General features: G+C 43.5%; 1 long non-coding RNA gene across 1 annotated transcript in view; it reads left to right on the top strand.

The window, feature by feature from the left end:
* Nucleotides 1–26585, top strand: part of LOC127009358 (uncharacterized) — a 184810-nt gene that overhangs the window by 119448 nt on the left and 38777 nt on the right. Inside the window, exon 4 of the long non-coding RNA XR_007761891.1 lies at nucleotides 16104–16196. This is a non-coding gene — a long non-coding RNA (uncharacterized LOC127009358). The remainder of the gene's footprint in view (nucleotides 1–16103; nucleotides 16197–26585) is intronic.

Here is a 26585-nt window from a genome sequence, read left to right as displayed (position 1 = left end):
ACAAAGAAAGAGGGATGAAAGGGAGGATGGGAATTGTCAAGGTAGGGAAGGAGGAAGATGGAGAACAAAAACACGGGGAGTAATGAGGAAGGGGTGCGGAGAGAGAGAGAGAGAGAGAGAGAGAGAGAGAGAGAGAGAGAGAGAGAGAGAGAGAGAGAGAGAGAGAGAGAGAGAGAGAGAGAGAGAGAGATTGACAAATAAAAAAATAAATAGATAGATTGATAGATAGATAGACAGAAGATAAATACAGATAGAGACAAAAATACAAATGGACAAAGATAGACAGATAGACAGAAAGACATACATATAAACAGACGGACAGACAGACAGGCAGACATACAAACACAGACAGACAGATAGGCAGACGGACGGACGCAGTGACAGACAAAAAAGACAGGTAACATACCGAAGTAAAGTACAGTAATAGACAGACAAGCAAGCAATGTGACAGACAGACATAGGCAGACGGAAGGATGGACAAAAAGACAGATACAAAGTGCAGCCGCGTAATATACAGTGAAAGATAATATCGAACAGTGACAAAAAGACAGACACACACACACACACACACACACACACACACACACACACACACACACACACACACACACACACACACACACACACACACACACACACACACGGACGCAAACACGCACGCACGCACAGGGACGGTAGCTGGGTCAGGTAGCGCTCTCACCCCGTAATTAAGGTGGAAAGATGAAGCAGGTGCAGGCGGTTGACAGGTGCACGACTTTAATTAGTGCTAAGGTGTGGTTCTTGCTCGTATTGTTATTGTTATTGTTATTATTATTGTTATCATTGTTTTTGTTTTTATTATTATCATTATTATTATTATTATCATTGTTATCATATTTGTTATTACTAACTCCGACCTACAACATCAACAGCAACAACAACAACATAAACACCACCACCTATCTTAACACCACCACCACCACCACCGCCACTACCAAAACCACCACCATAACCACCACGACCACCAGTAATTACAAAAACAGTAACAAAAACAACATTGGTGGCATACCTTTTAGGAAAACATTATGAAGAGGACACACACACACACACACACACACACACACACACACACACACACACACACACACACACGCGCACACACACAAACACACAAACACACACCACACCACACCACACCACCACCACCACCGTCTCAGGGCAAACCTCAGTGCAATCACGCAAATAAACACGACCAGAAAATAGAAATCGTTGCGTTGAGACCTCCTCGAGCGAGCTTTTGGGGCAGACGAAGAGAGAGGGAGAGAGGGTATAGTGGCCTCCTTCCCCTCCTCCTTCCCCCCTCCACCTCCTCCTCCTCCTCCCCCTCGCTTACTCGCACGAGGATTATTGCCACACGTTTTCGGGCATTGTCGACCCGTTCGCTTTATTTACCTTCCGTATTTGTGCAGGAATGGGAGATATATCACACTGCCAGCGGGGCGAGGCAGAGGACGGACGGTTGGCGGGCTGGGGCGACGTACTGTGAGGGGGCGGTAGGGGCGGGAGGGGAAGGGACGGTGCATGGGTGACGGTGTGAATGTGAGAGGTTATGGATCGAGAGTGGGGTGGGGAGAGGGATGGGGAGGGGTATAAATGCGAAACGGTCGGGAGGGGAAGGTTTTTGGGTTTTAATGGGAAGGAAAAGGAAGAGGTGATGACTTATAAGGGAGAGGTTATGGGTTGGGGAAAGTGCATACGTAAAAAGAGAAAAGTAGGAGGAGTGGGAGGAGGAGAAGGAGGAGGATGGGTAATGGATTTTTTGTGGAGAAGGACAGCAGGAGGGAAGGGGTGGAGGGAGGAGAGATGGAAGTATATAGCGTTGGTATATGTCGGTAGTAGGGTAGGGAAGCATGGGTAGGGGCGGTAGGGGTGCGGTGAGGCAGGGAAGACGTTGAAGCTGCAGATAGGTAAAGAAATATTGCAGAAAAGATATAAAAGTAGAGAGAGAGAGAGAGAGAGAGAGAGAGAGAGAGAGAGAGAGAGAGAGAGAGAGAGAGAGAGAGAGAGAGAGAGAGAGAGAGAGAGAGAGAGAGAGAGAGAGAGAGAGAGAGAGAGAGAGAGAGAGAGAGAGAGACTTTAAATTAGAAAATGGTGTACTTCCTCTCTGGTGTTGGGTACAAATTATATGAAAAGCTAATGAAGGCTGAGACGAGGAGGAGGAGGAGGAGGAGGAGTAGGAGAAAGAGGAAGAAGAGGAGGAGAAGGAGCAAGTAAAGGAGGGCTCAGGAAGGATATTCAAGTCATAAGGAGGTTGTTAGAGGAAAAAATATTCTTTGCTTGGATGTTTTTTCCGAGACTCATTTTTCCTCAGTAACGATATTTTTTGGACCTTTCCCTTTTGCTCCCTTCCTTAATATTTACTTGGACCGCTCTTCTTCTCGTCCCTTATTCACGGAACCTTAACTTTTATTTCCCTTAAGTGTCCTACTTATTCACTATTTAAAGCTATTATATTTTCCTTCAGCGTCTCCATTATAGTTTTACATTTATGAGTCTCGTAAAAAAAAAATAGCTGCGACTGCTTTCACCTAATGGTTTGTATATCATGTTTGTTTATATAAGTTTTCAATCTTTTTTGTTTGTTATTTATTATCTTCATTGAGCTACTTTAACCTGGTAGCTGCGGGGGTCATGTTTCTCAAAGGCCCCTCTAAGCGAGAAAAATGAAAAAAAGTCATCACTCACACAAACCATTTCATAATATATATCAACGCATTTATGATCAGTTTATGCATCATTTATTTTGGGGGTGTTATATCATGGCACAAATTTGGCCCGTCGCTGCTACCAGGTTAATGATATCCATGTTTTATCGGGTCACGGTCTTAATTCTATCTGGTAAACCTGTGTCACGGCTCCAACTACCAGCTCAAGGGCCAATGAGACGGAGATGAGCACTAAGGCCACGTTCAGTTATATCGTATGCCCCAATATTACCTTACCTCTGCCTTTACCTTTACCTTGCCGTTACAGCCTTAATTCAGCCACTGCGCACCTGGCTAACACACCTGACTATATAGCACACTTCAGCATCACTTCAGCTCATCACTGTCCATCACAACAACACATTCACCTCAACCTCCTTATTCTATCGCCTTCGTGTTCGTCCTTAAATTATTTCCCTCCTCCTCAACACCCTCCTCCTCCTCCTCCTCTTTCTCATTTTACTGCTCCGACGTTCTCTTCCTTTCCTCCTCTTCCTCCTCTTGTCCGGTCAAGCGCTGGTCGTGCGGACACATTCATTGCCTCTTGCATTATCCATCCGCTCTGTGCTTCTCTTCTTTGCCCCTTACTCTCGGATGTGTGTGTGTGTGTGTGTGTGTGTGTTTGTGTGTGTGTGTGTGTGTGTATTTCGTTGTTTCGTTTTTATGTCTGTAATACCTTTAAACTCTCTCTATGTCTCTGTCTGTCTGTCTATGGTTATTTTTTTTCTGTGACTATCTTTCTGTATATCTATTTTGCTCTCTCTCTCTCTCTCTCTCTCTCTCTCTCTCTCTCTCTCTCTCTCTCTCTCTCTCTCTCTCTCTCTCTCTCTCTCTCTCTCTCTCTCTCTCTCTCTCTCTCTCTCTCTCTCTCTCTTTCCCTCTGCATCATTTCTTTAACTTTTTACTCCTCCTTCTCTTCATCTAATTTCCCTTGCTCCTTTCTTCGTCTATTTCCCCGCATTACATTTTTCCTCTCTCTCTCTCTCTCTCTCTCTCTCTCTCTCTCTCTCTCTCTCTCTCTCTCTCTCTCTCTCTCTCTCTCTCTCTCTCTCTCTCTCTCTACCTGTCTGTCTCTTAGCTCATATGATGCAGGGTTTAATATAGTTTCGTTCCTGTCATTTTTTAAAGAGTTTTATTCACGGTGTAACAATTTATTTATTTTCTGCTTTTGATACGAGTGGATATGGAGTCGTAAGGGCAATTTATAAGTATTTCGTAGTAGTAATAGTAGAAGTCCTTTTGTTATATTGCCATAGGGTAAACGTTTGGTTGGAATTACGTAACACACACACACACACACACACACACACACACACACATACACATACACACACACACACACACACACACACACACACACACACACACACCGTATACAGCATGACTGGAACCTCCCTTTGGCCTTAGATGATAACATTTAAAATTCTCTCTGAAGGGTATCTTTGGTGAAGGTTTAATGCAGGCAACGACCTTTCCCTCGTCCTCTGCCTCTTCCTCTTCCTCCTCTCCCACCTCCTCGTCCTCTTTCTCTTCCCCATCTCCTTTCCCCTCTTCCTTTTCCTCCTCATCATCTTCGTATTCTATTTCTTTCGCGTCTTATTTTGTTTCTCCTTTTTTATTCATCTTTTTTTTTCGTATTTTCGTTTTCCATCACTTTCTTCTTTTATCTTTTTTTTTACTTATCCTTCTTATCATTTCCCTCCTCCTCCTCCTTCTCCTTTTTATTATTTTTTTCTTATCCTTCTCATTATTCTCCTCTGACTCCTCCTCTTCCTCTTCTTCCTCTTCCACCTCCTCTGCTCCTCTCTTCGTTCACCGCCTCCTCATCCACCTTTTTGTCCTCTACCTGACCTCCTCATCCACCTGTACGGCCAAGGTTAACGAGCTAATTAATTAAGGTGACTTGAACTCCAATAGACTCGTTAAATTAAACCTCAGACGGATCTTTTTTTTACCAATTTTCAAGGCTTGGTTTTCCGTAGCCCTTGAGATTGAGTTGTTGGAGACGAGAAAACAGGGAAGACGTTGCGAGGAAATAGGAGAGAAGATTGGCTGCGAGGAAAGGTGAGGCGAAGAGATGCGAGGAGAGGAGAAGGAGAGGAAAGAGATGCTGGTGAAGAGGAGGAGAGGAGAGAAAATAAATGAGCAGGCAGGTTTATAATGAGGTATACGAGAACTGAAGCAGGATGGATGCAGCATAACGTTAATGAGGAGGAGGCGAATAGGCAAATGACGAGTCGATCTAATTATAATCACTCATGACGTAGTAGGAGAAGAAGAGGAGGGAGAAGGACCGAAAATCAACCTAACATTTCCACAAGCAAGGAAGGGAAGCGTATTGGAAGCTCAGACATTAATATAAAAAAAAGACTGAATTGATACGCGAGAATTAGGAACGTAAGGGAATGATAAGGTAAAGGAACAAGGAGATAAGAAGACTGCGAAATATATGGATGAGGAAAATGTGAGAGCGGTGGAAGCAGGAGATAAAAGAAAGAAAAATGTATCAAGACAGGAAGGAAGGAGAGAGGGGAAGATACGAATACATAAAGAAAAATTAGGAAGGGGAGAAAGGGGAAGGACGGCGAGGGAAGATAATATGATGAGCTTGAAGGGAGCGATGAAGAGGAGGAGGGAGGAGAGAAAGAAGGAATGAGGGAATTGAGAAAAGGACGAAGGAGAGGAATAAGGAGTGGAAGGATGGAGATGAAGAAAGGATGCAAGGATAACGAATAGGACAGTCGAGGAAAATAGGATAGAGGAAACAAGGATAGAGACGAAATGAAAGAAAAAGGAAGGAGACTAAGAAGGAAGAAAGGAAAGAAGGATGGTAGAACAGATTGAAGGAAGAAAGGAGGAGAAAAAAATGACATAGAACGAAGGAGGAAAGAGTATGAAGGGATAGACAAGAGAGAGGAAGAAACGAAGGAGGAAATAGAGTAAGAAGGGATAGACGGAAGAGGAAAAAAGAAACGCTAGAGGGATGAAGAAGAGGAAGTAGGAGACTAAGAACGCGTAAAAGGATGGAGAGAAGAAAGGAGGAGGAGGAGGAGGAGGGGAAGAAGAGATGGAGGGAAGGCACAACCAGGTCTCCCCGGCTCACCCCTGGATCACAGCTCCTCTCACCGCGGCGAAATTGATTACGTCTATAAAAAGCTTACTTCCGTTCCGGCTCATTTCTACCTTCAATAGCGACCCAACCAGCTCCTCCCCCTCCCCCTTCACACACACACACACACACACACACACACACACACACACACACACCTTTATCACCCCTCACAACAGAACACGTCCGCATACTCCCCCTTCTCCCCTTCCCTGCCCCTCACCATCCTTCCTCCCTTCCCCCCTCACCATTCTTCCTCCCTTCCCCCCTTGACACACCTTTTCGGCTCCGGGGAAGGAGGTTCGAACGAGCAAAAGCAGACAGGTGGTGGCCAGGTAAGGAGCGCTAATTAATACTTACCTTCGTGACGCCGGCGGGCCCCTCCGGTGGGAAGGTCCGTACTTAGTGTTTGTATTAACCTTTGTGTTTCTATTAAGTCATTATTGTGTTCGTGCGTACGGATTACTCTTTCATCACATTATTATTAACGTTCTTATTTCGGCGTTATGGATGCTGCCGCCACTCCTGCCTCTGCTACTGACGATGGTGTTGATTATTCTTTTGCTGCTGATAATACTTCTGCTTCTTCTGCTGCTTCTTTCTCTGACGTGATTCTTTCTTTTGCCTCGCCGTTGCATTTCTTATTGTTGCTTTTTTGTTACTGCGTTCAAACACTTTTTTTTCTATTTTTACTGTTGTTCCCGCTACTTCTGCTGCTGCTGTTACTACTACTACTACTACTACTACTACTACTACTACTATTACTACCACTATTACTACTATTGTCATCATCATCACTCTCTCCCCACTACCACTATTACTACCATTTTTCCTTGATTATCACATATGCATTTACCTTTCCGTTTGAATTTTGCAACAGGGTCGTGCCGGTACAAATTTATAAATGTTTAAGGAACGAAAGCAGCGTGAGGCCCAAGCGGTGTCGGCCGTCAGAGGGTGTTTATCAGCGTCCCCCCTTGCAGCGCGAACACGTTGGCGCGGCCCCCTCCGCTGCAGCCCCGCGCCGGCAGTTCATCCCGACGGGAGGCCTGGCGGGCGGCGATGCTCTGTGTGGTCCGCCGTGAGCGAAATCCAAGCAAGGGCCGTGTGTTTTATAGAGGATCTGACTCCTTACCGGGAACACCTTCTATGGGATATGGTTGGGTTGGCCCGTTATGAATATGCCTCTTCAGTATCACCCCCCCTCCCCCTTCACCCCCCGATCACCACCCCATCTACCACCTCCTCTCCACCCCCCACCACCACCACCACCGTCCTTATTCTGTGCTCTTTTTTTCTTCTCCTTATCCCTCCTTGACCTCCTTTCTTCAGAGAGAGAGAGAGAGAGAGAGAGAGAGAGAGAGAGAGAGAGAGAGAGAGAGAGAGAGAGAGACACACACACACACACACACACACACACACACACACACACGTCGCCCATCCTGCCAGCCCGTTCGTCCCTCCCTCTCCCTCCCCCTCACCCCCTTCCTTCCTGACCTCCAGCCCCCTGCGTGACCCCGCCCCCCACAGGTAGGCGAGTTTACGAGGAATCAAAACCTTTCTCCCTGGACACATCCCTGCTGGAGGAGAAACCCTCTTCATGGTTTCCCTCCCCCCTGCCCTCCCCTGCCCCCCTGCCGGCCTCACCCCTGCCTGCTCTGTAGACGAAAGCTGCGTGGTTCCTGCAAAGTGAATTTTAGTGCGTCGTATTTCATAAGCGACGTAAAAGATGGGTTAGAGTAAAGAAAAGTTGATTATGTTATTTAGATTAACGGCTAACAAGGTAAAACTATGCACCAACTCCCCCCGGAGAAAATGTTGAATAGTCACCTTTATTAAGAAATGCATGTGGTGTTTTATGCAAAAATGTAGAAGACGTGGTAAAGTAAAAAGATAGTCGATGATGTTGTTTAGGAAGATCTATAGGTAGAAGGGTAAAGGTAAAGCGCTAAAGAAAGATGTATATATTGATTAACCTTTTTCTGGGGGAGGCGCGGATAAGAAATTTTTATCTTTCACTCTTTCCCTCATGGTAATCAATGTTTTAAGGCTCAGATGTTCATTCAATGCTGTCTTTCATACTCCCACTCATGTGCATCGAAGGAATTAAAGTTGAAATTTATTATTATTGTTTTGTTATTGCTGGCGGCCGGTCCGTGGCGGAGGTGGGTCTTGTGCGTCAAATTAATCTGAGCACATTTAGGTTAGCGGGAACTGGCCGCGAGAGGCAGGGTCCGCCGGGGTCCAGGGCCTCAGTGGTTGCTTTTCCTATTTAGAGATGTAAATGTTGATACTTTGCGAGTGCAGTAATATGAAGGAAGTCGTTCACTGAATGTTAATGGCCAGCGACTCAAATTTTTCCTCCATAAATTTCTTCACTTGTCCGGTAACTAGTAAACAAGCCAATATTGTTAACTGGAGTGTGTATTTGGGAACTACTATAAGTACTACTACTACTACTACTACTACTACTTCTACTACTACAACTGCCGGGGTTGTTTTGATTTAAGTGAAATGATTTAAATAATGTGATATAAATTGGTTTAACTCAAAGTAAAAAAAATCATTATTTAAATCAAAATCATATATACTGTATCTATCTATCTATCTATCTATCTATCTATCTATCTATCTATCTATCTATCTATATCTTTATTCATATATATATATATATATATATATATATATATATATATATATATATATATATATATATATATATATATATATGTGTGTGTGTGTGTGTGTGTGTGTGTGTGTGTGTGTTATATATATATATATATATATATATATATATATATATATATATATATATATATATATATAAATCGAAGAGGCAGTGGTAGCGAGTAGCAGGACGTCGCGTTCGGGAGATCCAGGAGGGAGCAGAATCCTTTTCAGTCACCGATCAGGAGGACGTTAAGACTACCCATGCTGCTCTGAAGACCACCTGTCAACCCAGACTCTAGATAAGGTGGCCTCAAAGATCCAAGGTGAGAGCTCAAAGATGAGCCGGGGTCAGTATGAGCCAATGCAAGATGACGCCACTATGAACACTCGCCTGCGCCACAACGGGCTGGGCTGACCATTAGGACCCCCAGTGAGGAAAACGGCTCAATAGGCTGCGATTAAAAAAATATATATATATATATATATATATATATATATATATATATATATATATATATATATATATATATATATATATATATATATATATATATATATATATATATATATATATATATATATATATATATATATATATATATATATATATATATATATATATATATATATATATATATATATATATATATATATATATATATATATATATATATATATATATATATATATATATATATATATATATATATATATATATATATATATATATATATATATATATATATATATATATATATATATATATATATATATATATATATATATATATATATATATATATATATATATATATATATATATATATATATATATATATATATATATATATATATATATATATATATATATATATATATATATATATATATATATATATATATATATATATATATATATATATATATATATATATATATATATATATATATATATATATATATTATATAATGTTAAAGGAAGAAAAAAAATGTGATCCATTTGTAAAGAAGCATTGAATCTGCTTGTCTTGTACTACTGATCCTGTACTGGTCCTGTACTGGTCCTGTACTGGCTCTGTACCAAGTCAGGCACCAGTGAACGATTGCCTTTTCTTAGCCTTGTCAGGTCTGATTAAACTATTAGTGTTTTTCTTCATATGATTTTCAAGTGAAAACTCCATTTGGTTAATGCAACAACACTGAGCTATGGTTTCATTTTAATTGGAAAAGTGTCTTACAAGAAAATATTCTTATAAAAGTAAAGCAAAATATGAACGTAAGCCAAAAATTCATTAAAATTAAGAAAAAAAAATATTAATACAAAATGTTCAAATAAAAAAAATCCGATGTAAATTAAATAATTCGATTTTTTTTCATTTGTATTCGAAAAAAACATGATTTTTTCCAACCCTGGCCAACTACTGGCAACAACAATAACAATAATAGTAACAATAATAATAATAATAATAACTTAATAATAATAATAATAATAATAATAATAATAATAATAATAATAATAATAATAATAATAATAATGATAATAATAATAATAATAATAATAATAATAATAATAATAATAATAATAATAATAATAATAATAATAATAATAATAATAATAATAATAATAATAATAATAATAATAATAATAATAATAATAATAATTAATAATGATAATAATAAAAACAATAATGATTATAATAATATTGATAACAATAATATGATCATAATAGTAATAGTAATAATATTATAGATTTGATAGTTTCAGGTGCCTTATAATCTCACGCAATATAACTCAACGCTATGCAAAAATACATAAAGTAATAAAGTTACAGCGTCCACCACAAATATTAAAAAGAACTACAAGTTACATTAAACAGCCGCCAGGACAACACTGAATCTATACCGCTTTGCAAAATAATCAAAGTGCCACTCAAATTACTCCACTTCTCTATTATCTCTCATAGGAGCATTGATTAACGGATTTGTTTGTTTTCGTTTTTGCTCTTTAGTTGCTGTATAAGAAAATAATTTCAAGGGTGCCAAGAAAAGTAAAAAAAAATCACCTTTACTTCAATCTACGCAAAAAATGGAGTACTAAACATGTATTTTGTGACCGTTTTCCCCCTCCCCCTCCTCCCTTCCCCTTTCCTCTTATACACAAACAAAAAATAAATAAAAAAAGCACACAGTCGCCGGACACAGGACAGTAGCTCGCGTGGCGGTGGCAGGCTTAGTTACTGAGGTCTTTCTTTCTAGCTACAGGCCGTGAAAGGCAGCTTGTGAGGCGCCCAGCGTTCCGGAAACCCTCGATAATTTCACTAAGGACCGGCCAGCAGGCGAGTGACCCGACTCTATGAAACGAGGCTCTAAAGAAATGGTGCTCAATATATATGTGTTGTGTTGGCTTTTTCGTTTCTTTTATTATTTCTTTTTCTCCTTTTCACTCGATCATTCCAGAAATCATCATCATTATTTAAGTTAACCGCAGGAGCCTGAATTGCTTGTTCTTGTTTGTTTATTATTTTTTTTTCATCTTATTTCCATGCTAATTTTTTTATTCATCGTGTTCTTTACCGTCGTTGTCCGATTCTTCCTGCTCCTTCTCCTCCTCCTCCTCCTCCTCCACTTCCTCCTCCTCCTCCTCCTCCTCCTCCTCCTCCTGCTACTCCTGCTCATTCTTTTCCTCCTCCTCCTCCTCCTCCTCCTCCTCCTCCTCCTTATCATCATAATCATCATCATCACTATCGTCTATTATCCCGATTCTCTTCCTTTCAATAATGTTTAGTGTTTTCCTCATCGTCCCCCAAAAAGTAGCGTTTTCCTAATAAAAAATCTTACTTTAAATAGACACAGAAAATGCGTATTAAACATTAATTTGCATAGCCTTTGTGTTATGGACTCGCTCAGCACGAGTAGCTATATGTCGTTGTCGATTCTTTTACAGGACCAAGATCCGGATCTTCAAGGCGCTTGAGCACCCTATCTTACCCTGTGGCTGTGAGACATGGACACAGGAATAGCGACTTGAAGAGAAGGATTGATGCCTTTTTTAATACGAATGTACGTACCTACACACAATCATGGGATATCGCTGGAATGACTTTGTGTCAAATCGTCCATTACTCCGTGAGACTGAATTGAGGCCTATTACCTGCATAGCCCAACCCTGACTATATGGGCATGTGGCGCGCTACTCAGTTTATCCTGCTCACCGCTCACCGGATTATTTCTGCAAGAAAAAAATCACCGAATAGAGAAGTCAAAGGGTACGCCCTGGAAGTTCGTGGTTTCAGCAGGTCGAGGGATCCTGCCAGAAGGCAGGCTGCTTGGAACGAGAGGGCATGGAGACGTGCTCGGAGGAGCTCCCGTGTTTTGCGTCGTGGGATGGGCAAGACAACGCGCGCCTCCGGCATATGCCCTAATGATTGATTAATTGATTATTGGTATTAGGTGCTCACGTATTGTGGTGGAAGTGTGTGTGTGTGTGTGTGTGTGTGTGTGTGTGTGTGTGTGTGTATGACGTCTATCAATTTATTTTTATTTTATTGGTTTGCTTGCATCTGTCTGCCTACCTCCCTGTCTGTTTGTCTATCGATTTTTCTGTTTATCAATCTGTCTATTTTCTATGTGTCTGTCTGTATACTTTCCTCTCTCGAGTATTATTTTCATCTCAGGATTATTTTATTTTTTTCTCCTCACTTCTTTTCCCTCTCCTGCTCCTTCCTTTGGCCGTCAGCAGCTCCTCGCCTCTCCACAAAGAGTTCATCATCCTGTCGCTCGCCGGCTATTGATGTCACGCAAGTTACCTAAAAGAAGACCCAAAAATATTAATCTTATCCCAGGAGCAGAAGGAGGAAGAGGAGGAGGAGGAAAAAAAGGAGGAGGAAGAGATGGGTACGACTCAAGACTTTATTATATTTTTACTGAGCCGCATGTGAGTCTGGATGAATAGACGCTGCGTAGGGTTTCTTATTCTCCGATCCTTCTTATTTCCCGTACCTGTTTATGCTCCTGCTTTGTTTACCTTTGTTGGGGCGAGCGATCAGGTGCTCTGCTAAAAAGTAATGTTGTTCCACCTTCCTGATCCGCCTTCGGTTCTTCCCTTGTCAAAACGTAGACACCTTTTATTTTCCTTTTTGCTTCTGAGTCTGCATGTGTTGTGTGCGTGCAGGTGGCCGAAGGAGGAATAAGAGAGGGAAAGGTGCACAACGGAGCTTCAAGGAAAAGAAACAAGTAAAAGCAAAGCGAATTTTTACTTTGTGTGCATTTACCAGACAGAGAACCAAGATATGCTTATGCTAATGTTTTTGTTTTCATTTTCTTTGGGTTACGATGATTTTTTCTGGGTTCCCATACACAGGCGAATAAGAATAGAAGGAGGAGGAGGAGGAGAAAGCAAAGACGACGGAGGAACAGAAGAGAGAAGGGAAAGAAAAACGTCACACAACCAATCCTCTCTCCCTTTCTCTTCCTCGTCTTTCACTCCTTCCTTCCTTCCTTCCCTCCCTCCCTCCCTCCCGCCATTCACTCCTTCCTCCCTCTTTTTTCCCTCCTCGCTTCTCTCTCCCCCTGACAACAACAATGGCCTGGCCTCCGATACCCGACGATATAATTATGAACCCGATGATCTGATATAGAAAACACCTGCTCGTTAATTATCCGGGTTATGTTAAGTATTCTTCCGCGTGATAGGGTCGCGATGAAGCCGCGTGATAGAGGCAGCGTGGATTGTCTCTCCATCTTCTCTCTCCCTCCCCCTGTTTTCCTTCCCTCCTCCTCCTCCTCCTCCTGCTGCTCCTCCTGCTGCTGGTTCTCCTCCTTATCCTCTTCTGCTTCCCTTCACTTCTATTCTTCTCTACGTGCAGCTATTTTTGTGTTCTCTCTCTCCTATTCTCTCCCTCCACTTCTTTTATTCTCTGCTTATCGCTAGTTTTGTATGTGGCTGTCTGTTTGTCTGTCTGTCTACCTACCTCTCTCTATCTCCCTTTGTAGACGGGAAAAACAGAGATGACCAGGTAAAAACAAGGAGTAGAGGGGGATAAGAAGAGGAGGGAGAGAGAAAGGGTCCAGGAACGGTGGTCTGAAAACGAAGAAGAGGAAAAAAAGGAAGAAAAAGGAGAGAAGAGCAGATAACTAAAGGAAAGGGGAGCACAAAAGAGGAGGAAGGGAGAGGGAGGAAGAGATGCGTTGTTGCCACCTCACTCGCTCACCCCCAGCCAGGATTTTTTTTTTCCGCTCCTTGTTCCATATGGTTCACAAGGGTTGCACTGGGAAAACTGGAGATGGCAACAGTGCTTCGACAGTGCTTGCGTATACGTGGTGAATAACACGACGATGAAAAATGAACGTGGACTCGTCTCTCGAAAATACGTGAATTGTTTATATAGAGAGATTGTTACGTTTCTGACATATCGAGTGAGTTAAAAGTGTTGGAATTTGTTAGATTGTTAGGCATTTTAGTTAGAGCATACGTGTTAGTGTGAATGAGGAATAGATGTTAGATTTCCGTATAGATGCCAGATGGTAGATACTGAAAAATACGTGAATTGCTTATATAAAGAGATTGCTGTTTCTGAAATATCGAATGAGTTGTGTTAGAATTTGTTAAATTGTTAAGGTTTTAGATACAGCATACGTGTTCATTTGAATGCAGAATAGATGTTAGATTTTTGTATAGATGTTAGATTCCTTTTAATCCCGATGATATTTTCGTTTTATGCGTGAGGGCGAGGGGGCAAGTAGTTAAGGAGATGGATGGAGAGTTAATAAAAGTGCACACTGGCGAGGGTAAAGAAAGAGCGAGTTTGAGAAGAAAGGAAAAGGGGCGACGAAGAAAAGAAGGGAAAAAGCACGAAGCAGATAAAAAGTAAAGAAATAAAGCGAGGAGGGGAGCGCGCAGGGGGATGAATAGCGGGTCAGCGGGACAAGATAAAGAAGGGAATGATAGAAAGAAGGAAAAAAAAGATATACACATTCGCATCACCGACACGTTTTGTTGCGACACTTCTTCATCCTCACCTCCGCCGAAAAGAAAGATGAAAGAAAGCTGTATGGAAAAAATATATATAGTAGTGTTAAATATAAATCATCCATCGAAAGAGACAAAAAAAAAAGTTGTAGAAGAAAGCAATTAGAAAAAAATTTAACCAACACTACCACCACTACCTTCACCACTATTACCACCATCATCACCGCAACCACCACTAAAGTAATATCACTGTCACCACAACCATCACCTCCACCACCACCACTGCAGTCAGCCCACGTAATATCACATGTCCACCACGACCACCACCATCAACACCACAATTACTACTACCACACCCACCACAACCACCACCAACACACACACACACACACACACACACACACACACACACACACACACAGAACACTCAGACACGGTTCTAAACTAATTAAGTCCACGGTGGATCGCGTCCCCTTGCCCCACTACCTCATTATTCCGGCGAGAAAAGTGATCTTACCCCGGCAACCGTCAAGGAAACCCGCCCCTGTGCTCTCTCTGTGTCCGGGGCGGGGCGGGGCGGGGCGGGGCGGTGAGTGTCCCTTTCCGCGTGTCATCGTGTTGCGTTACCGGCGGGAGCGACTCGGTTACTGACGCGGACAGGTCAGCTCAAAGGTGCCTAATTAGTTGTGTCTCCGGCCATGCAATCTGTGTGTTGGGTGGGGTGGGATGATGGGGCTGAGGGTCTGTGTGTGTGTGTGTGTGTGTGTGTGTGTGTGTGTTGATGGTTAACGTTGCTTGATTTTGTTTCTCATACTTTGTTGTTGTAGCTGTTAAAGTAGTAATGCAGTAGTAGTAGTAGTTTTTGCAGTTGTTTTTGTTTTTGTGTGATTGTTGTCTTGTATTCAGTGACAAACCAAATCGTGTGAAGATAGGCAGTGCCCTCCGCCCCTCTCTCATCATTTTCCCCCTCACCGTCACATCCCTCCCTCGTCGCCCTCACCATCACCCACATCACTATTGCCTCACCCCAGTTACTCCCTCGTGAGATCAACTATCCAACAGTCTCTCCCTTGCAGTCTTCAGTATCCGCCTGGACTGACTGTGCTTGTTGGTTTTACTGGTGGTGGCTGTGTTGTGATGGTTGTGTTGCTGTACGCCATGGTGGTTGTGGTGCTTGTTGGTTATGATGAAATTAATAGTTATAATGAGTGAGCACCATCTATCTTCTCCCCAGCATCAGAAATAAAAGATAATATAACAAGATTCATACAAATATTCGCGTGCAGATAAATAATTAAGTATATGTGACTGTCCAAGGGGAAAAATATAGTTATCTTTTTATATACCTTTTTCAAACCAGCGTGTGACTAAGATAATGTAACAAGATTCATATAAATATTCACAAGCAAAGAAATAAATATGTCCAAAAGGGAAATTATAGTTCTCCTTTTGCTATACATGTTTAAAATCAGCGAGTTATTCCAACGAGATTCATATAACTGTTAGTGTGCAGATAAATAATTTTGTCGAAAAGGAAAATTATAGTTATTTTTTCCATGTTCATGTTTAAATTCAGCAAGTGTGACTAAGATGAAAATACTTGACTTCTGCAGGTGACGAGACTCCTAAAGCTGAGCGGGAACATTCAGCCTCAGAGGGACGCGGCGCTGCAGGTGACACGCCGAGGACGGAGGGAAGGCAGACAGGTGGGTGGCTTTTTATCTTTTGTATTTCCTTTCAGAACGTTGCTGCTGTTTCCGAAGCCTGGCAGGTGAGGCAATTACGTCCTCGCCTCCTTCCGTGCTTCTCTTCCCTTCCCTTCCTTTCCTTCCTTTCCGTTCCCTTTCGTTCCCTTCCCTTCCCTTTCCTTCCCTTCCCTTCCCTTCCCTTCCCTTCCCTTTTTTTCTCTTCCCTTCCTCTCTCTTCCCTTCCCTTCCCCTCCCTTCCCTTCCCGCTCTTTCCCTTCCCTTCCTTCTTATCTCTTCCCTCCCCTTCCATTCCCTTCCCTTCCTTTTCCTTCCCTTCCCGTCCCTTCCCTCTCTTTCCCTTCCCTTCCCTCTTTTCCCTTCCCTTTCCTTTCCTTTCCGTTCCTTCACCTCACCGCTCCCTACCTCAGCCTCTACTCGTGGTCTACTCACATACAAAAAAGACACTCCCAAAATTCTGACACACACACACACACACACACACACACACACACACACACACACACACACACACACACACACACACAAATATCTTACAGTTTTTGATTATGAAGAAAGATTCATCGGCGGATATATGAATGTATACACACAGAACGCAGCATCTTTCATCCCCTTTTGGAAGATTCCGGGAATTAATCAACGGATCCATTTCTCTCCAATCTCTCTCTCTCTCTCTCTCTCTCTCTCTCTCTCTCTCTCTCTCTCTCTCTCTCTCTCTCTCTTTTATTATTTCTTTTTGCTTCCTTCTTCCCTCTTCCCTTCCTTTATCTGTTCGGTCCCCTTTTCTTCTTACTTTGAATCATCTTTCCTCCCTTCCTCCCCTCTTATTTATCATAGTTTCCTTTGCCGCCTCTCTCTCTCTCGCTCTCTCTTTATCTTCTCACCCTTCCCGTTTTTTACCGCTCTCGCTAACTCACTTGTTTTCCGCCACCCTTCCTCTTTTCTTTTCCTTTGTCTCAATTTTTCCCCTGTTTTATTGTCTTCATTAAACATTTTCTTCATTAGTTTTATTCACTGGGCATAATTGTTACTCCTTGTTATGTTTGTTTATTCCCCAACACAAAATTAGGCTTATATTAGTTGGTTATTGTTAGAAATGCTGATACACGATATTTTTAGGTATTCTGATAGATGAGTGAGTGGGTGAATGAGGAAGATGAACTAAGGAAACGTAATATTTTCCGCATGTTTCTCATTTTCATTACCTCTGAAGTAGTTGTCTATACATTGTTGTTTAGCAAGGGTTGACTGAAGGAAGGTTGACGACACAGAAAGAACAGGATTAGCTAAGGGAAAAAAGTGTTAAATGAAGGAAGGGCGTTGACACAGAGAGAACAGGATTAGCTAAGGGAAAAAAAGGGCTGACTGAAGGAAGGGTGATGACGCAGACAGAAGAGGATTATCTAAAGGAAAAGAAATTAATACTGCTTCGTATATAAAAGATATCATCATGCGCCAGACAGGTCATCAGTTGCAAGGTTAGTTGTCTGCACTGTATTTTTCCTGATAAGTAATTACGCCGTTACTGTTAAACGTTAAAAAAATATCTCGCCGTGTTTTGGTGACGAAGATTCTGGTCGCTTATAAGAAGAACGTAAGAGGACATTTTTTATTTTATTTGGCGTCACTGAATTGAGCTCAACTCTTTGCTAGACGTAAATGTGAAAGGAACATTCCAAGAGAAGAAGGAATATTCAACCAGAAAGTGAGCAAGGCCGGAGAGTCACCCAATCTCTACCACGCAACCAGACCTGTCCAGCTGAACGTGTGTGTTGTGGACGGTGTGGCAGGGAGGGGGCAGCGGTGTGTGCTCAGGGGCGTGTGCCGGGGCGGGTAAGTGCCTGTGGGTGAGTGGCTGGCCGGAGGATGCACACGCCACGGAGGAGCCTTGCAATATTTACCCCCGGCACGCCTCGCCCACTCGCCTCTCACCACTCTCGGGAAACTCGCCCACAATGACCATAAAGCGAGTTAATGGATTACCACGTCTTGCGGCTTGCGTCAGACAGTGATACCTCCAAAGAGACATTACACGACAAATCCCCCTCAATTTGTTTTCATTATAATATATGCGCTCAGCGAGGGAGGGATAAATCTCGTCGGCGCTGAAATACAGTATTCACACTTTGCTGTGAATAATAAAGGACCTGCACGCGGCGAGGCGGACCTGTCACTGGATTCGCGACGCTGCGAGGATCACAAAGCAAATTATGGAGGCGAGGTGGGTGGGTGATGAAGGCGTTAGTGTGGAGCCCCCGAAGCCGTGACGGTGTTGATGGCGCTGAGGGGGAGGGATGAGGAGGAGGAGGAGAAGGAGGAAGAGGAGTGGTGTGGTGGTGTAGCTGATGGAGATGGCACGTGGCTGTGGTTAACTTGTAGCCTCCACGTGCCCCTCCTACTCCGTTCTGTAGTCCTCCCATTCCACTCTGATCCTCCTGACACTCCTCTTGATATTTCTTAACCCAAACCACACTACTTTTCTTCTTCCTCACCATCACACGCCATTTTTTAACACTATCAAACCACCGTCACCTTCTGTCCCGTTTTCTCTACCTTAACCTTATATCTGTCTTTCGCTTCTCACGTCAACTAGTTCCAGAAGCCGAAAAGGGGATTATCGGGTTCTAATTAGTGTTTTTTTCACGCTCATGGTTCAGGAGAATGGTCAAACTACTACCAGGGTCATAAAACTACCCCTGGCAATGCTCAAAACTCCTACGAAAGCCTTGCCGAATATGTTTGCTTGGGCGCCGCAATGTTTATGAATATGACCCTACCCTCCGGCCTGACCTACACACCCTTCTTATTCTTATTACTCACAGGCATAACCGCACACCCTCACCCCAGACATTCACGCACCTCACACCCTAACCACACCCTTGTCGTACGTACCTCACCTCCCTACGTCCTCTGCAACCGCCGTGCATCCTCTCTCCCCTTGCCGGCAGACCGTGATAAGAGGGGCAAAAGCAATGAGAAAATGTGTTCGTTAAGCAAGGTTGGAAGTGACAATAAGCATGTACTGTAATTTAACCTTTGAGTCCACTGAACCCATTATGCTTGTCCTACTCTCACTCCCCTTTGGAAACACGATGATAAGAAAATAGCATGAAGGAAAAGTGTGCGTCAAGACAGGATGGAAGTGACAATAGGCAAGGGCTGTTACTTATCCATTGAGTTTTCTGAACCCATCTTGCTCCTTCTGCTTCCCCTTTTGAAGACACACGATGATAAGAAATAAAAGTAAGAGAGAAAAGTCTACGTCAGGCAAGGTTGGAAGTGACAATAAGCACGTTTCCTTCCCATCATTTACTCAAACATAATCATCACGAACATTCTCTTCCCCACCGCGCATCGCCTCTCCCTTTTCTCGCCACCGTCACCACCATGCACCTCCCTCCGTCCCTCCCTCCTTCCGTCCCTCTCCGCTACCCCCGACACGCATAGCCGCACCGGGTTATGACACATGGTAATGGTGACCAATTGCCCTCAGTTCTGCAGTGGCTGGAGGCAATGTAAGACCGCACGTAGACGCCGCCGAACACACAGCTTTTTAAAGAGTCGGACGGAGAAAACAAGAAAGAAATAGAATGTTGAAGCGTGTATGTTGCGGTGATGTCATGTTGTGTGTGTTACTTAGTGCGTGTGTGTGTGTATGTGTGTGAAATTTTCTTTTGGTTTTATATTCATACGATCGTTTATTTTCCTGTGTATTCTTAATGTGTTTTTCGCCTCTAATACGGAACTTGAGCCGCCATGAAAAACAGGAAAATATTGTTGATTCTCTTAGACAGGTTTCTTTCTGGTTAAATTGGTGTTTTATGAGTTGCATTTTCCACAATCGGATATTCATTTTTTTCTGTTATTTGTTTGTTGGGTTGGGGAGAGGTTAGTGGTACGCCCTCTCTGTAGGTATAATTATATATGTGTCAGTGGTTTATTCTCTCTCTCTCTCTCTCTCTCTCTCTCTCTCTCTCTCTCTCTCTCTCTCTCTCTCTCTCTCTCTCTCTCTCTCTCTCTCTCTCTCTCTCTCTCTCTCTCTCTAACTTTCTCTTTTCTTCCAATTAATTTGCATTCACGGTTCTTAATTTCTATCTAATTGTCGCTCGCTCTCGATGCTCTTGTGTGCGGGTAATTTTTTCGCACATGTTCCTTTTATTCTCGGTTTAGTTGTTAAAGATTATATGTATTTGCTGTGCTACATTAGAAGTTTTGCTAATTATTTTACTCTCTCTCTCTCTCTCTCTCTCTCTCTCTCTCTCTCTCTCTCTCTCTCTCTCTCTCCGGTAACGGGGGTGAGGACAAGAGAGTTGCTAGTCACCTTATGTTCTTTCAGGTAAGAACGATGACCCCACCCACCCCTCCCATCTCCCGCCCCCCTCACGGACCAGCCACACCCACCCCCGCGCCTCTAACACGCCCCCCCCCTACACACACACGCACACGCACACACACACATGCCCAAACATTCCCCTCCTCTCACTCCCAAACTGACTTATACATCCACTTTCACTCTCAGTTGACCACACCCACGCCACCGCTGCCACCCTCAGTACCCACAAGACCACACCCTCAGCCACACCAACACCTAAACTCCTCATAACCTCATAACACCATTAACATTGCACCCTGCTTGACCCCGATCCACTTGAGGCATCCACACCACCTCCGATAACTTCTTGCAACCACATCTTACAGCCATTCAGAAAACCTTATCCGGGGAGTTTCATTGAAGTCCCACAAATCCACATCCCATTCAATCTCAATTCTTTTTCAGCACCCCTATCGCCACTTAATATATCCACTCCACCTCCTACAACTTCTTACAACCACCTCGTTAAAGGCTTTCCGAAATTATTATCCGCAGTTTCATTTCATTTCCACATATCCACATCCCACTTAACCTCAGTCCAAATTATGGCATCCACATCTCCACTTCAAACAGGCCTTTCATCCTCCACCCTTAAAACTTCTTACAACCACCTCGTTAAAGGCTTTCCGAAGTTATTATCCGCAGAGTTTTCTTTCAGTTCCACATATCCACATCCCACTCAACCTCAGTCCAAATTATGGCATCCACATCACCACTTCAAACATGCCTTTCATCCTCCACCCTCTCTGAAATCCACACACGCCGATCAGCTCCACATACATTATCTGTCATTCCACATCGCCACTTCAAACATACTTTCTCTCTTCCAGTCGTCCAGATATCCACACACACATAGTTCCCACCCGATCTGCTCCACACACCCACACACTCGTACCCAGCCAGGTCATCCGCGTCCGCATATTCTCCCGCCCACATCCGCTTGACAGTTTTATGAATTCTCTCTTAACGTGTCCGGCTCCTGACCTCCACCGATGAATAATTCCTCCCTTATTCATGGCTTATTCATGATCTTTCACGGCCCGTCATCAGGGAATGGTCAGGGAGGGAAGGGAGTGGGAGGGAGAAGGGTAGTGACGGGAAGGTACGGGGAGAGAGAGAGAGAGAGAGAGAGAGAGAGAGAGAGAGAGAGAGAGAGAGAGAGAGAGAGAGAGAGAGAGAGAGAGAGAGAGAGAGAGAGAGAGAGAGAGAGAGAGAGAGAAACTAGGAGGAAAAAGAATATATGCAAGAAAATGTCGTGAAAGGTTCTAAATTTCTGTTCGGAGTTTGCTGGGGAGGAAAAAATGCAGAAGGAATTGGAATGAGTTTTGTTTGTTTTATTTCCGAAGAAAGAAATGAAAATGGGAGGAGTTTCGAGAAAGTTGGAGCACCGACACCGAAGAAATAGAAGGGGAGGATTGAAAACTTGCCAAAAAATAAAGAATCGAATTAAAATGTTATTGTACCTCTATCTATCTTAGGACAATTTTTTTAAGAGTATACACTGAAAGTCATATACAAGAACATTTGGAACTAAAAAAAACAATAAGTGGATGAATATGTATGAACTTTATATGAATTTTTATGTTTATGCCATGTTTTTTTATATTTTTTATAGAGTTGTAATGAAAATCGTATTTAAGATCATTCGGAACTGAGAGCAATGGATATATGTATTGACTATACGTATGAGATGCAATAACCATTTAGTCATTAGAAAAGGAACCATTAGGAAAGCAGTCATTCACTTGTTGTAACTGAACTGAGAGAAAGTGACCGTCAAGGGGGCAGGGGGGATAGGCAGGTGTCATGTATAAAGACGACAGAAAATATAATAATAATGAAAATGCTTAATTAACTCCTTGACCGCGGATTTCCTACAAGAAGACATCACCAAGGTACAGGAATGGAACAAAAAGTGGCTGCTACAATTCAATGAGGAAAAATGTAAAGTCCTGTACCTTGGGAGAGGATATCCAGCATACCAATACCACATGGGAAACACTCCACTATCCACCACAGAGGCAGAGAAAGACCTGAGACTTTATGTTACCTGGCTACCAGTGAAAGCCGAATCCGTGCCAATCGCAGCGGACGGGTTAAGAAGGTATAGATCATTAGAGAGCCTTTAAGGGGAATGTGAAGGGCGGATGAGGGCATTAGAAGACACTGAGGGAACGATGACAGACTTGGAGGAAAGTGATGGACTACGAAAAATAAAAACAAATCATGATAGAGAAAAAAAAATGCTTAGAGAGATATAGTTCATGAGATAACTTTTGAGGGGTAAGCGATTGGTTGTGAAGGAATGGAAACAAAGAGTAAGATCATGAGTGACGACAAGAGAAGGGAAGGTAGTCATCATGCTGTGCCTAAGAAAAACACAAGATACTCACGAAAATACAGAGAAAGGTAAAGGTCATGAGATATATTTTGATGTGAGATGAAGAGGTGTGAGGGGATTAAAAGACAGTATAGGATCATGAGAGGAAGAGAAGGGAAAGCAGTTATCAAGTTGTGTGCCTACGAAATAGAAAACGAAGATGCAGAGAATGGTGTGTCTTGAGATACATCGCAAAAATAAGATGAGGAGGTGTGTGAGAGCCAATAGACGACACCGAGGGGACAGGAAGAGAATGTTGCATCTTGAGAGGACAAAAAAGAAAGGCAGAGATCCCGTTGTGCCTACGAAAAACAGAAGAAAATCCGAAAAAAAAGTTTGTCATGAGATATTTTTTTGAGGGGAAGGTAAGGAGGTGCCTGAGAGCCATTAGGGGACACCGAGGGGACAGAAAGAGAATGCAGGGTCATGAGGGGCCGCTACGAGCCATGAGGGGAAGGGGAGGGTCATGAGGGCCGCGGAAGCTCATTACCTCCAGCCTCATTATAAGCGGATGGTTCTGCTTGTTAGGCGCCCTTCAAAAACACCTCCGGGGCCGCCATGATGCCGGGGGGGGGTCGGAAGGGTGGAGGGAAGGGGGGAGGGAGGGAGAAAAAGGGCGAAGGGGGAAGGGAGGGTTTGAGACGCAGGAAAGGGAGAAAGAAAAGTGAGAGAAGCAAAACAGTCTGATGATAATGCAATGAGAGAGAGAGAGAGAGAGAGAGAGAGAGAGAGAGAGAGAGAGAGAGAGAAAGGACCGGAGAAAATAATAAGACGGAGGAAATGAAATGTATGAAAAAAAGAGGAAATTAACGCTAGGTAAGAAAAGACCAAAAATAAAGATATATAATTAAGACACCGTTAGATATACCGCAAAGAAAGTCACTGAAGAGCACGAATGATGGATGGCAGGAAGGGAGGAGGAGGAGGAGAAGAAGAAGGAGGACGAGGAGGAGGACGTGAGGGAAGAAAAAAAAAGAAGAAGAAGAAAAAGAAGAAGAAGAAGAAAAGAGAAGAAAAAAAGAACAAAGAGAAAAGTAAAAGAAAAGAACAAGTAGAACAAGAACAAAAACAAAAAACAAGAAAAGAAAAAAAGGAGGGTTGCTTTAGAGAACACGACATAAAAAAAAAAAGAAAACAAGGAAGAAATAGGTGAAATGTCGAGACTCGGAAATGGAGACGACGAAGTGAATTATTGAAAAAGGTCAGAGGGAGAAAGACAAAAATCAGAGAACCTTTGCCGGTAGAGTTTCGTTACCTCTCATATCTTACCCTTTTTCTCCTTCACTTTTCCTCTTCAGCACTTTTTTTTCTCTCCTCTCAACCTTCTTTACTCCTTTTTTTCCTTCTCAGTTCTCTTTTCGTATGTCCAATGCACTTTCCTCACCTCTACTCAATTCTACCCCTCACTTTCTACCCTTGACCTCCCCCATTGCTTTCAGTCACCCATCTCCTCCCTACCTTTCCTTAGACCCTCCTTCATCACCCTTTCTCTTCTGCCCTTCACTTTTTTTTCCCTTAGCCCTCACCCATCCCCCTTCAGTCACCCTTCATCCTTCATTTCATTCTTCATTCCTCGCATCTTTCCTCTTTTATCTTCCTTATCTTCACCCTTACTCACTCTTAATTCCCTTCATTTCCACCTTCTCAATATGTACTTCCCTTCTCCTCTCAGTCCCTTCTCCCCTCACGATCGCTACTTATTTTTTCCCCTTTCTTTTCCAATCTCTTCCCTTCTCAGCATTTCTCCCTTCACTCCTCACCCCTTCTCTGACCTCCCTCCTCACCCCCTCCACTCGTCAGCCCCTCCCTTCTCTCCCTTCTCACCCCCTCCCTTCTCTTTCCCTCTCCTCGTCACCTCGTCTCTCCCTCCCTACTCAACCCTCACCGAAATGTACCCAGAGTCCCCACCTCCCCACCTGCCCACCCTCACCGTTTCTTTCCTCCTTCCCTCCCTCTCTCCCTCCCTCCCTCCCTCCCCCTCTCCTTGCCTTAGTAAGTCCAGAGTTCCCAGACAAAGGCCTTCACCGGGCTTCACTTCACCCCTCCCCCTCCCCCTCCCAGCCTCTCCCCTCCCCCCCACTCCTCCCTTCACTGGTTGCATCATTCATCTCTCCAAAATATGTAATTATCGTTCCGTATAATTATCGGAGCATTCTCCCCTTCCTCCTCCCTCCTTACCTCCCCAGCTCCCTTTCCCTCCCCACATTCTCCCCTTTTTCTTTCTTATCTTTCCCTCTCTAACCTCTCTCAGCTCCCACTCCTCCCCTCCCCCTTCCTTCTCCTCTCTATTAATCCCTCCCTTACCCTCCCAACTCTCTCCCCTTCCTTTTTCTTATCTTCCTCCCCCTTCTCTGCTCCCCTGCTCCCTTACCCTACTCATATTATCCCCCTTCCTCCTCTTCCCCACCTTTACCTCCCTCCCCTCCAGCTTTCTTTTCCTCCCCACATTCTCCCCTTTTTCTTTCTTATCTCTCCCCTCTCTCTCTCACCTCCCCAGCTTTTTTACCTTCCCCACATTCTCCCCTTTCTTTTTCTTTTCCTCTCATCTTCTCATCTCCCCTACCCTTGGCCACATTCTCTTCTTCCTCGGTCCTATCTTTTCCTCACTCATCACCTGCTCCCATTCTCTTCCCGTTACACCCCATCTCATGTCCAATGCACTTTCCTCACCTCTACTCAGTTCTACCCCTCACTTTCTTCCCTTGACCTCCCCCATTGTTTTCAGTCACCCATCTCCTCCCTACCTTTATTTAGACCCTCCTTCATAACCCCTTCTCTTCTGCCCTTCACTTTTTTTCCCTCAGCCCTCACCTATCCCCCTTCAGTCACCCTTCACTCCCCTGTCCTTCCTACCCCTCCGAACATCCGCCATAATTTCCTTCACCCATACACTCCCCCTTCATCAAGACTCCACACCTGTTGGCGCTTGATGAGATGACCAGGTAACAGGTGCATTTAATTGCTTCCTGAACACCTGTCCCCTGAATCATTAGTACACGTAACCAGTTTCTGAAGAGCCAAATTCTCACACTAATCAGAGAAGCGTCAGATGTGCACATCGCTTACGTCTTAATTAGGCGATACAGGTGAGTGTCACGCACGTTAATTAACTGCGGATATCAAGCGAAGATCAAACAGGTGTGAATTATGCAAGCAGGTGACCTATCCCGCGTAACCTGTAATTAGGGTCCTTAAATCCTGCTGGGCCGTGATGGAGTGTGTCCCGTCCTTCCTGCGTGACCTGCGAAGCCCTCGGGTCACACGCAGGGGGCGGGGAGGTGGAGGGGAAGTCAGTCAGGACACTTGGGCTCGTGGGATGGTGTTTGTGGGTTCGAAAAGGGGCTGTGCGTGCGACTGTGAGGCCTGCGTGAGACTGTGTGAGATGGGCGTTGGTGGGGTAGGGAAAAAGGGTGTGTCAGGATTATGGTGACCGGGGGACTTGGTTGGTGGTAGTTTGTGGTGTGTATAAGTAAGTAGTTTTAAGATGAAATAGTGACGTTGCGAGAACACCACCACTTTGCAACATGGCAGGAGCTTATGACAAAAGATGCACATGTCGCAGCAAGAATTGTTCATTTTCTTTACATATATCATTTGTTGTCTCTTCCACTGGAGTCATGGTCATGGTTTTTTTGAT

The sequence above is a fragment of the Eriocheir sinensis genome, chromosome 40, assembly GCF_024679095.1.
Source record: "Eriocheir sinensis breed Jianghai 21 chromosome 40, ASM2467909v1, whole genome shotgun sequence".
NCBI classification, from domain to species: Eukaryota; Metazoa; Arthropoda; class Malacostraca; order Decapoda; family Varunidae; genus Eriocheir; species Eriocheir sinensis.
The sequence above is the reverse complement of the archived record's forward strand: the minus strand, read 5'-3'. Positions and strand labels throughout refer to the sequence as shown.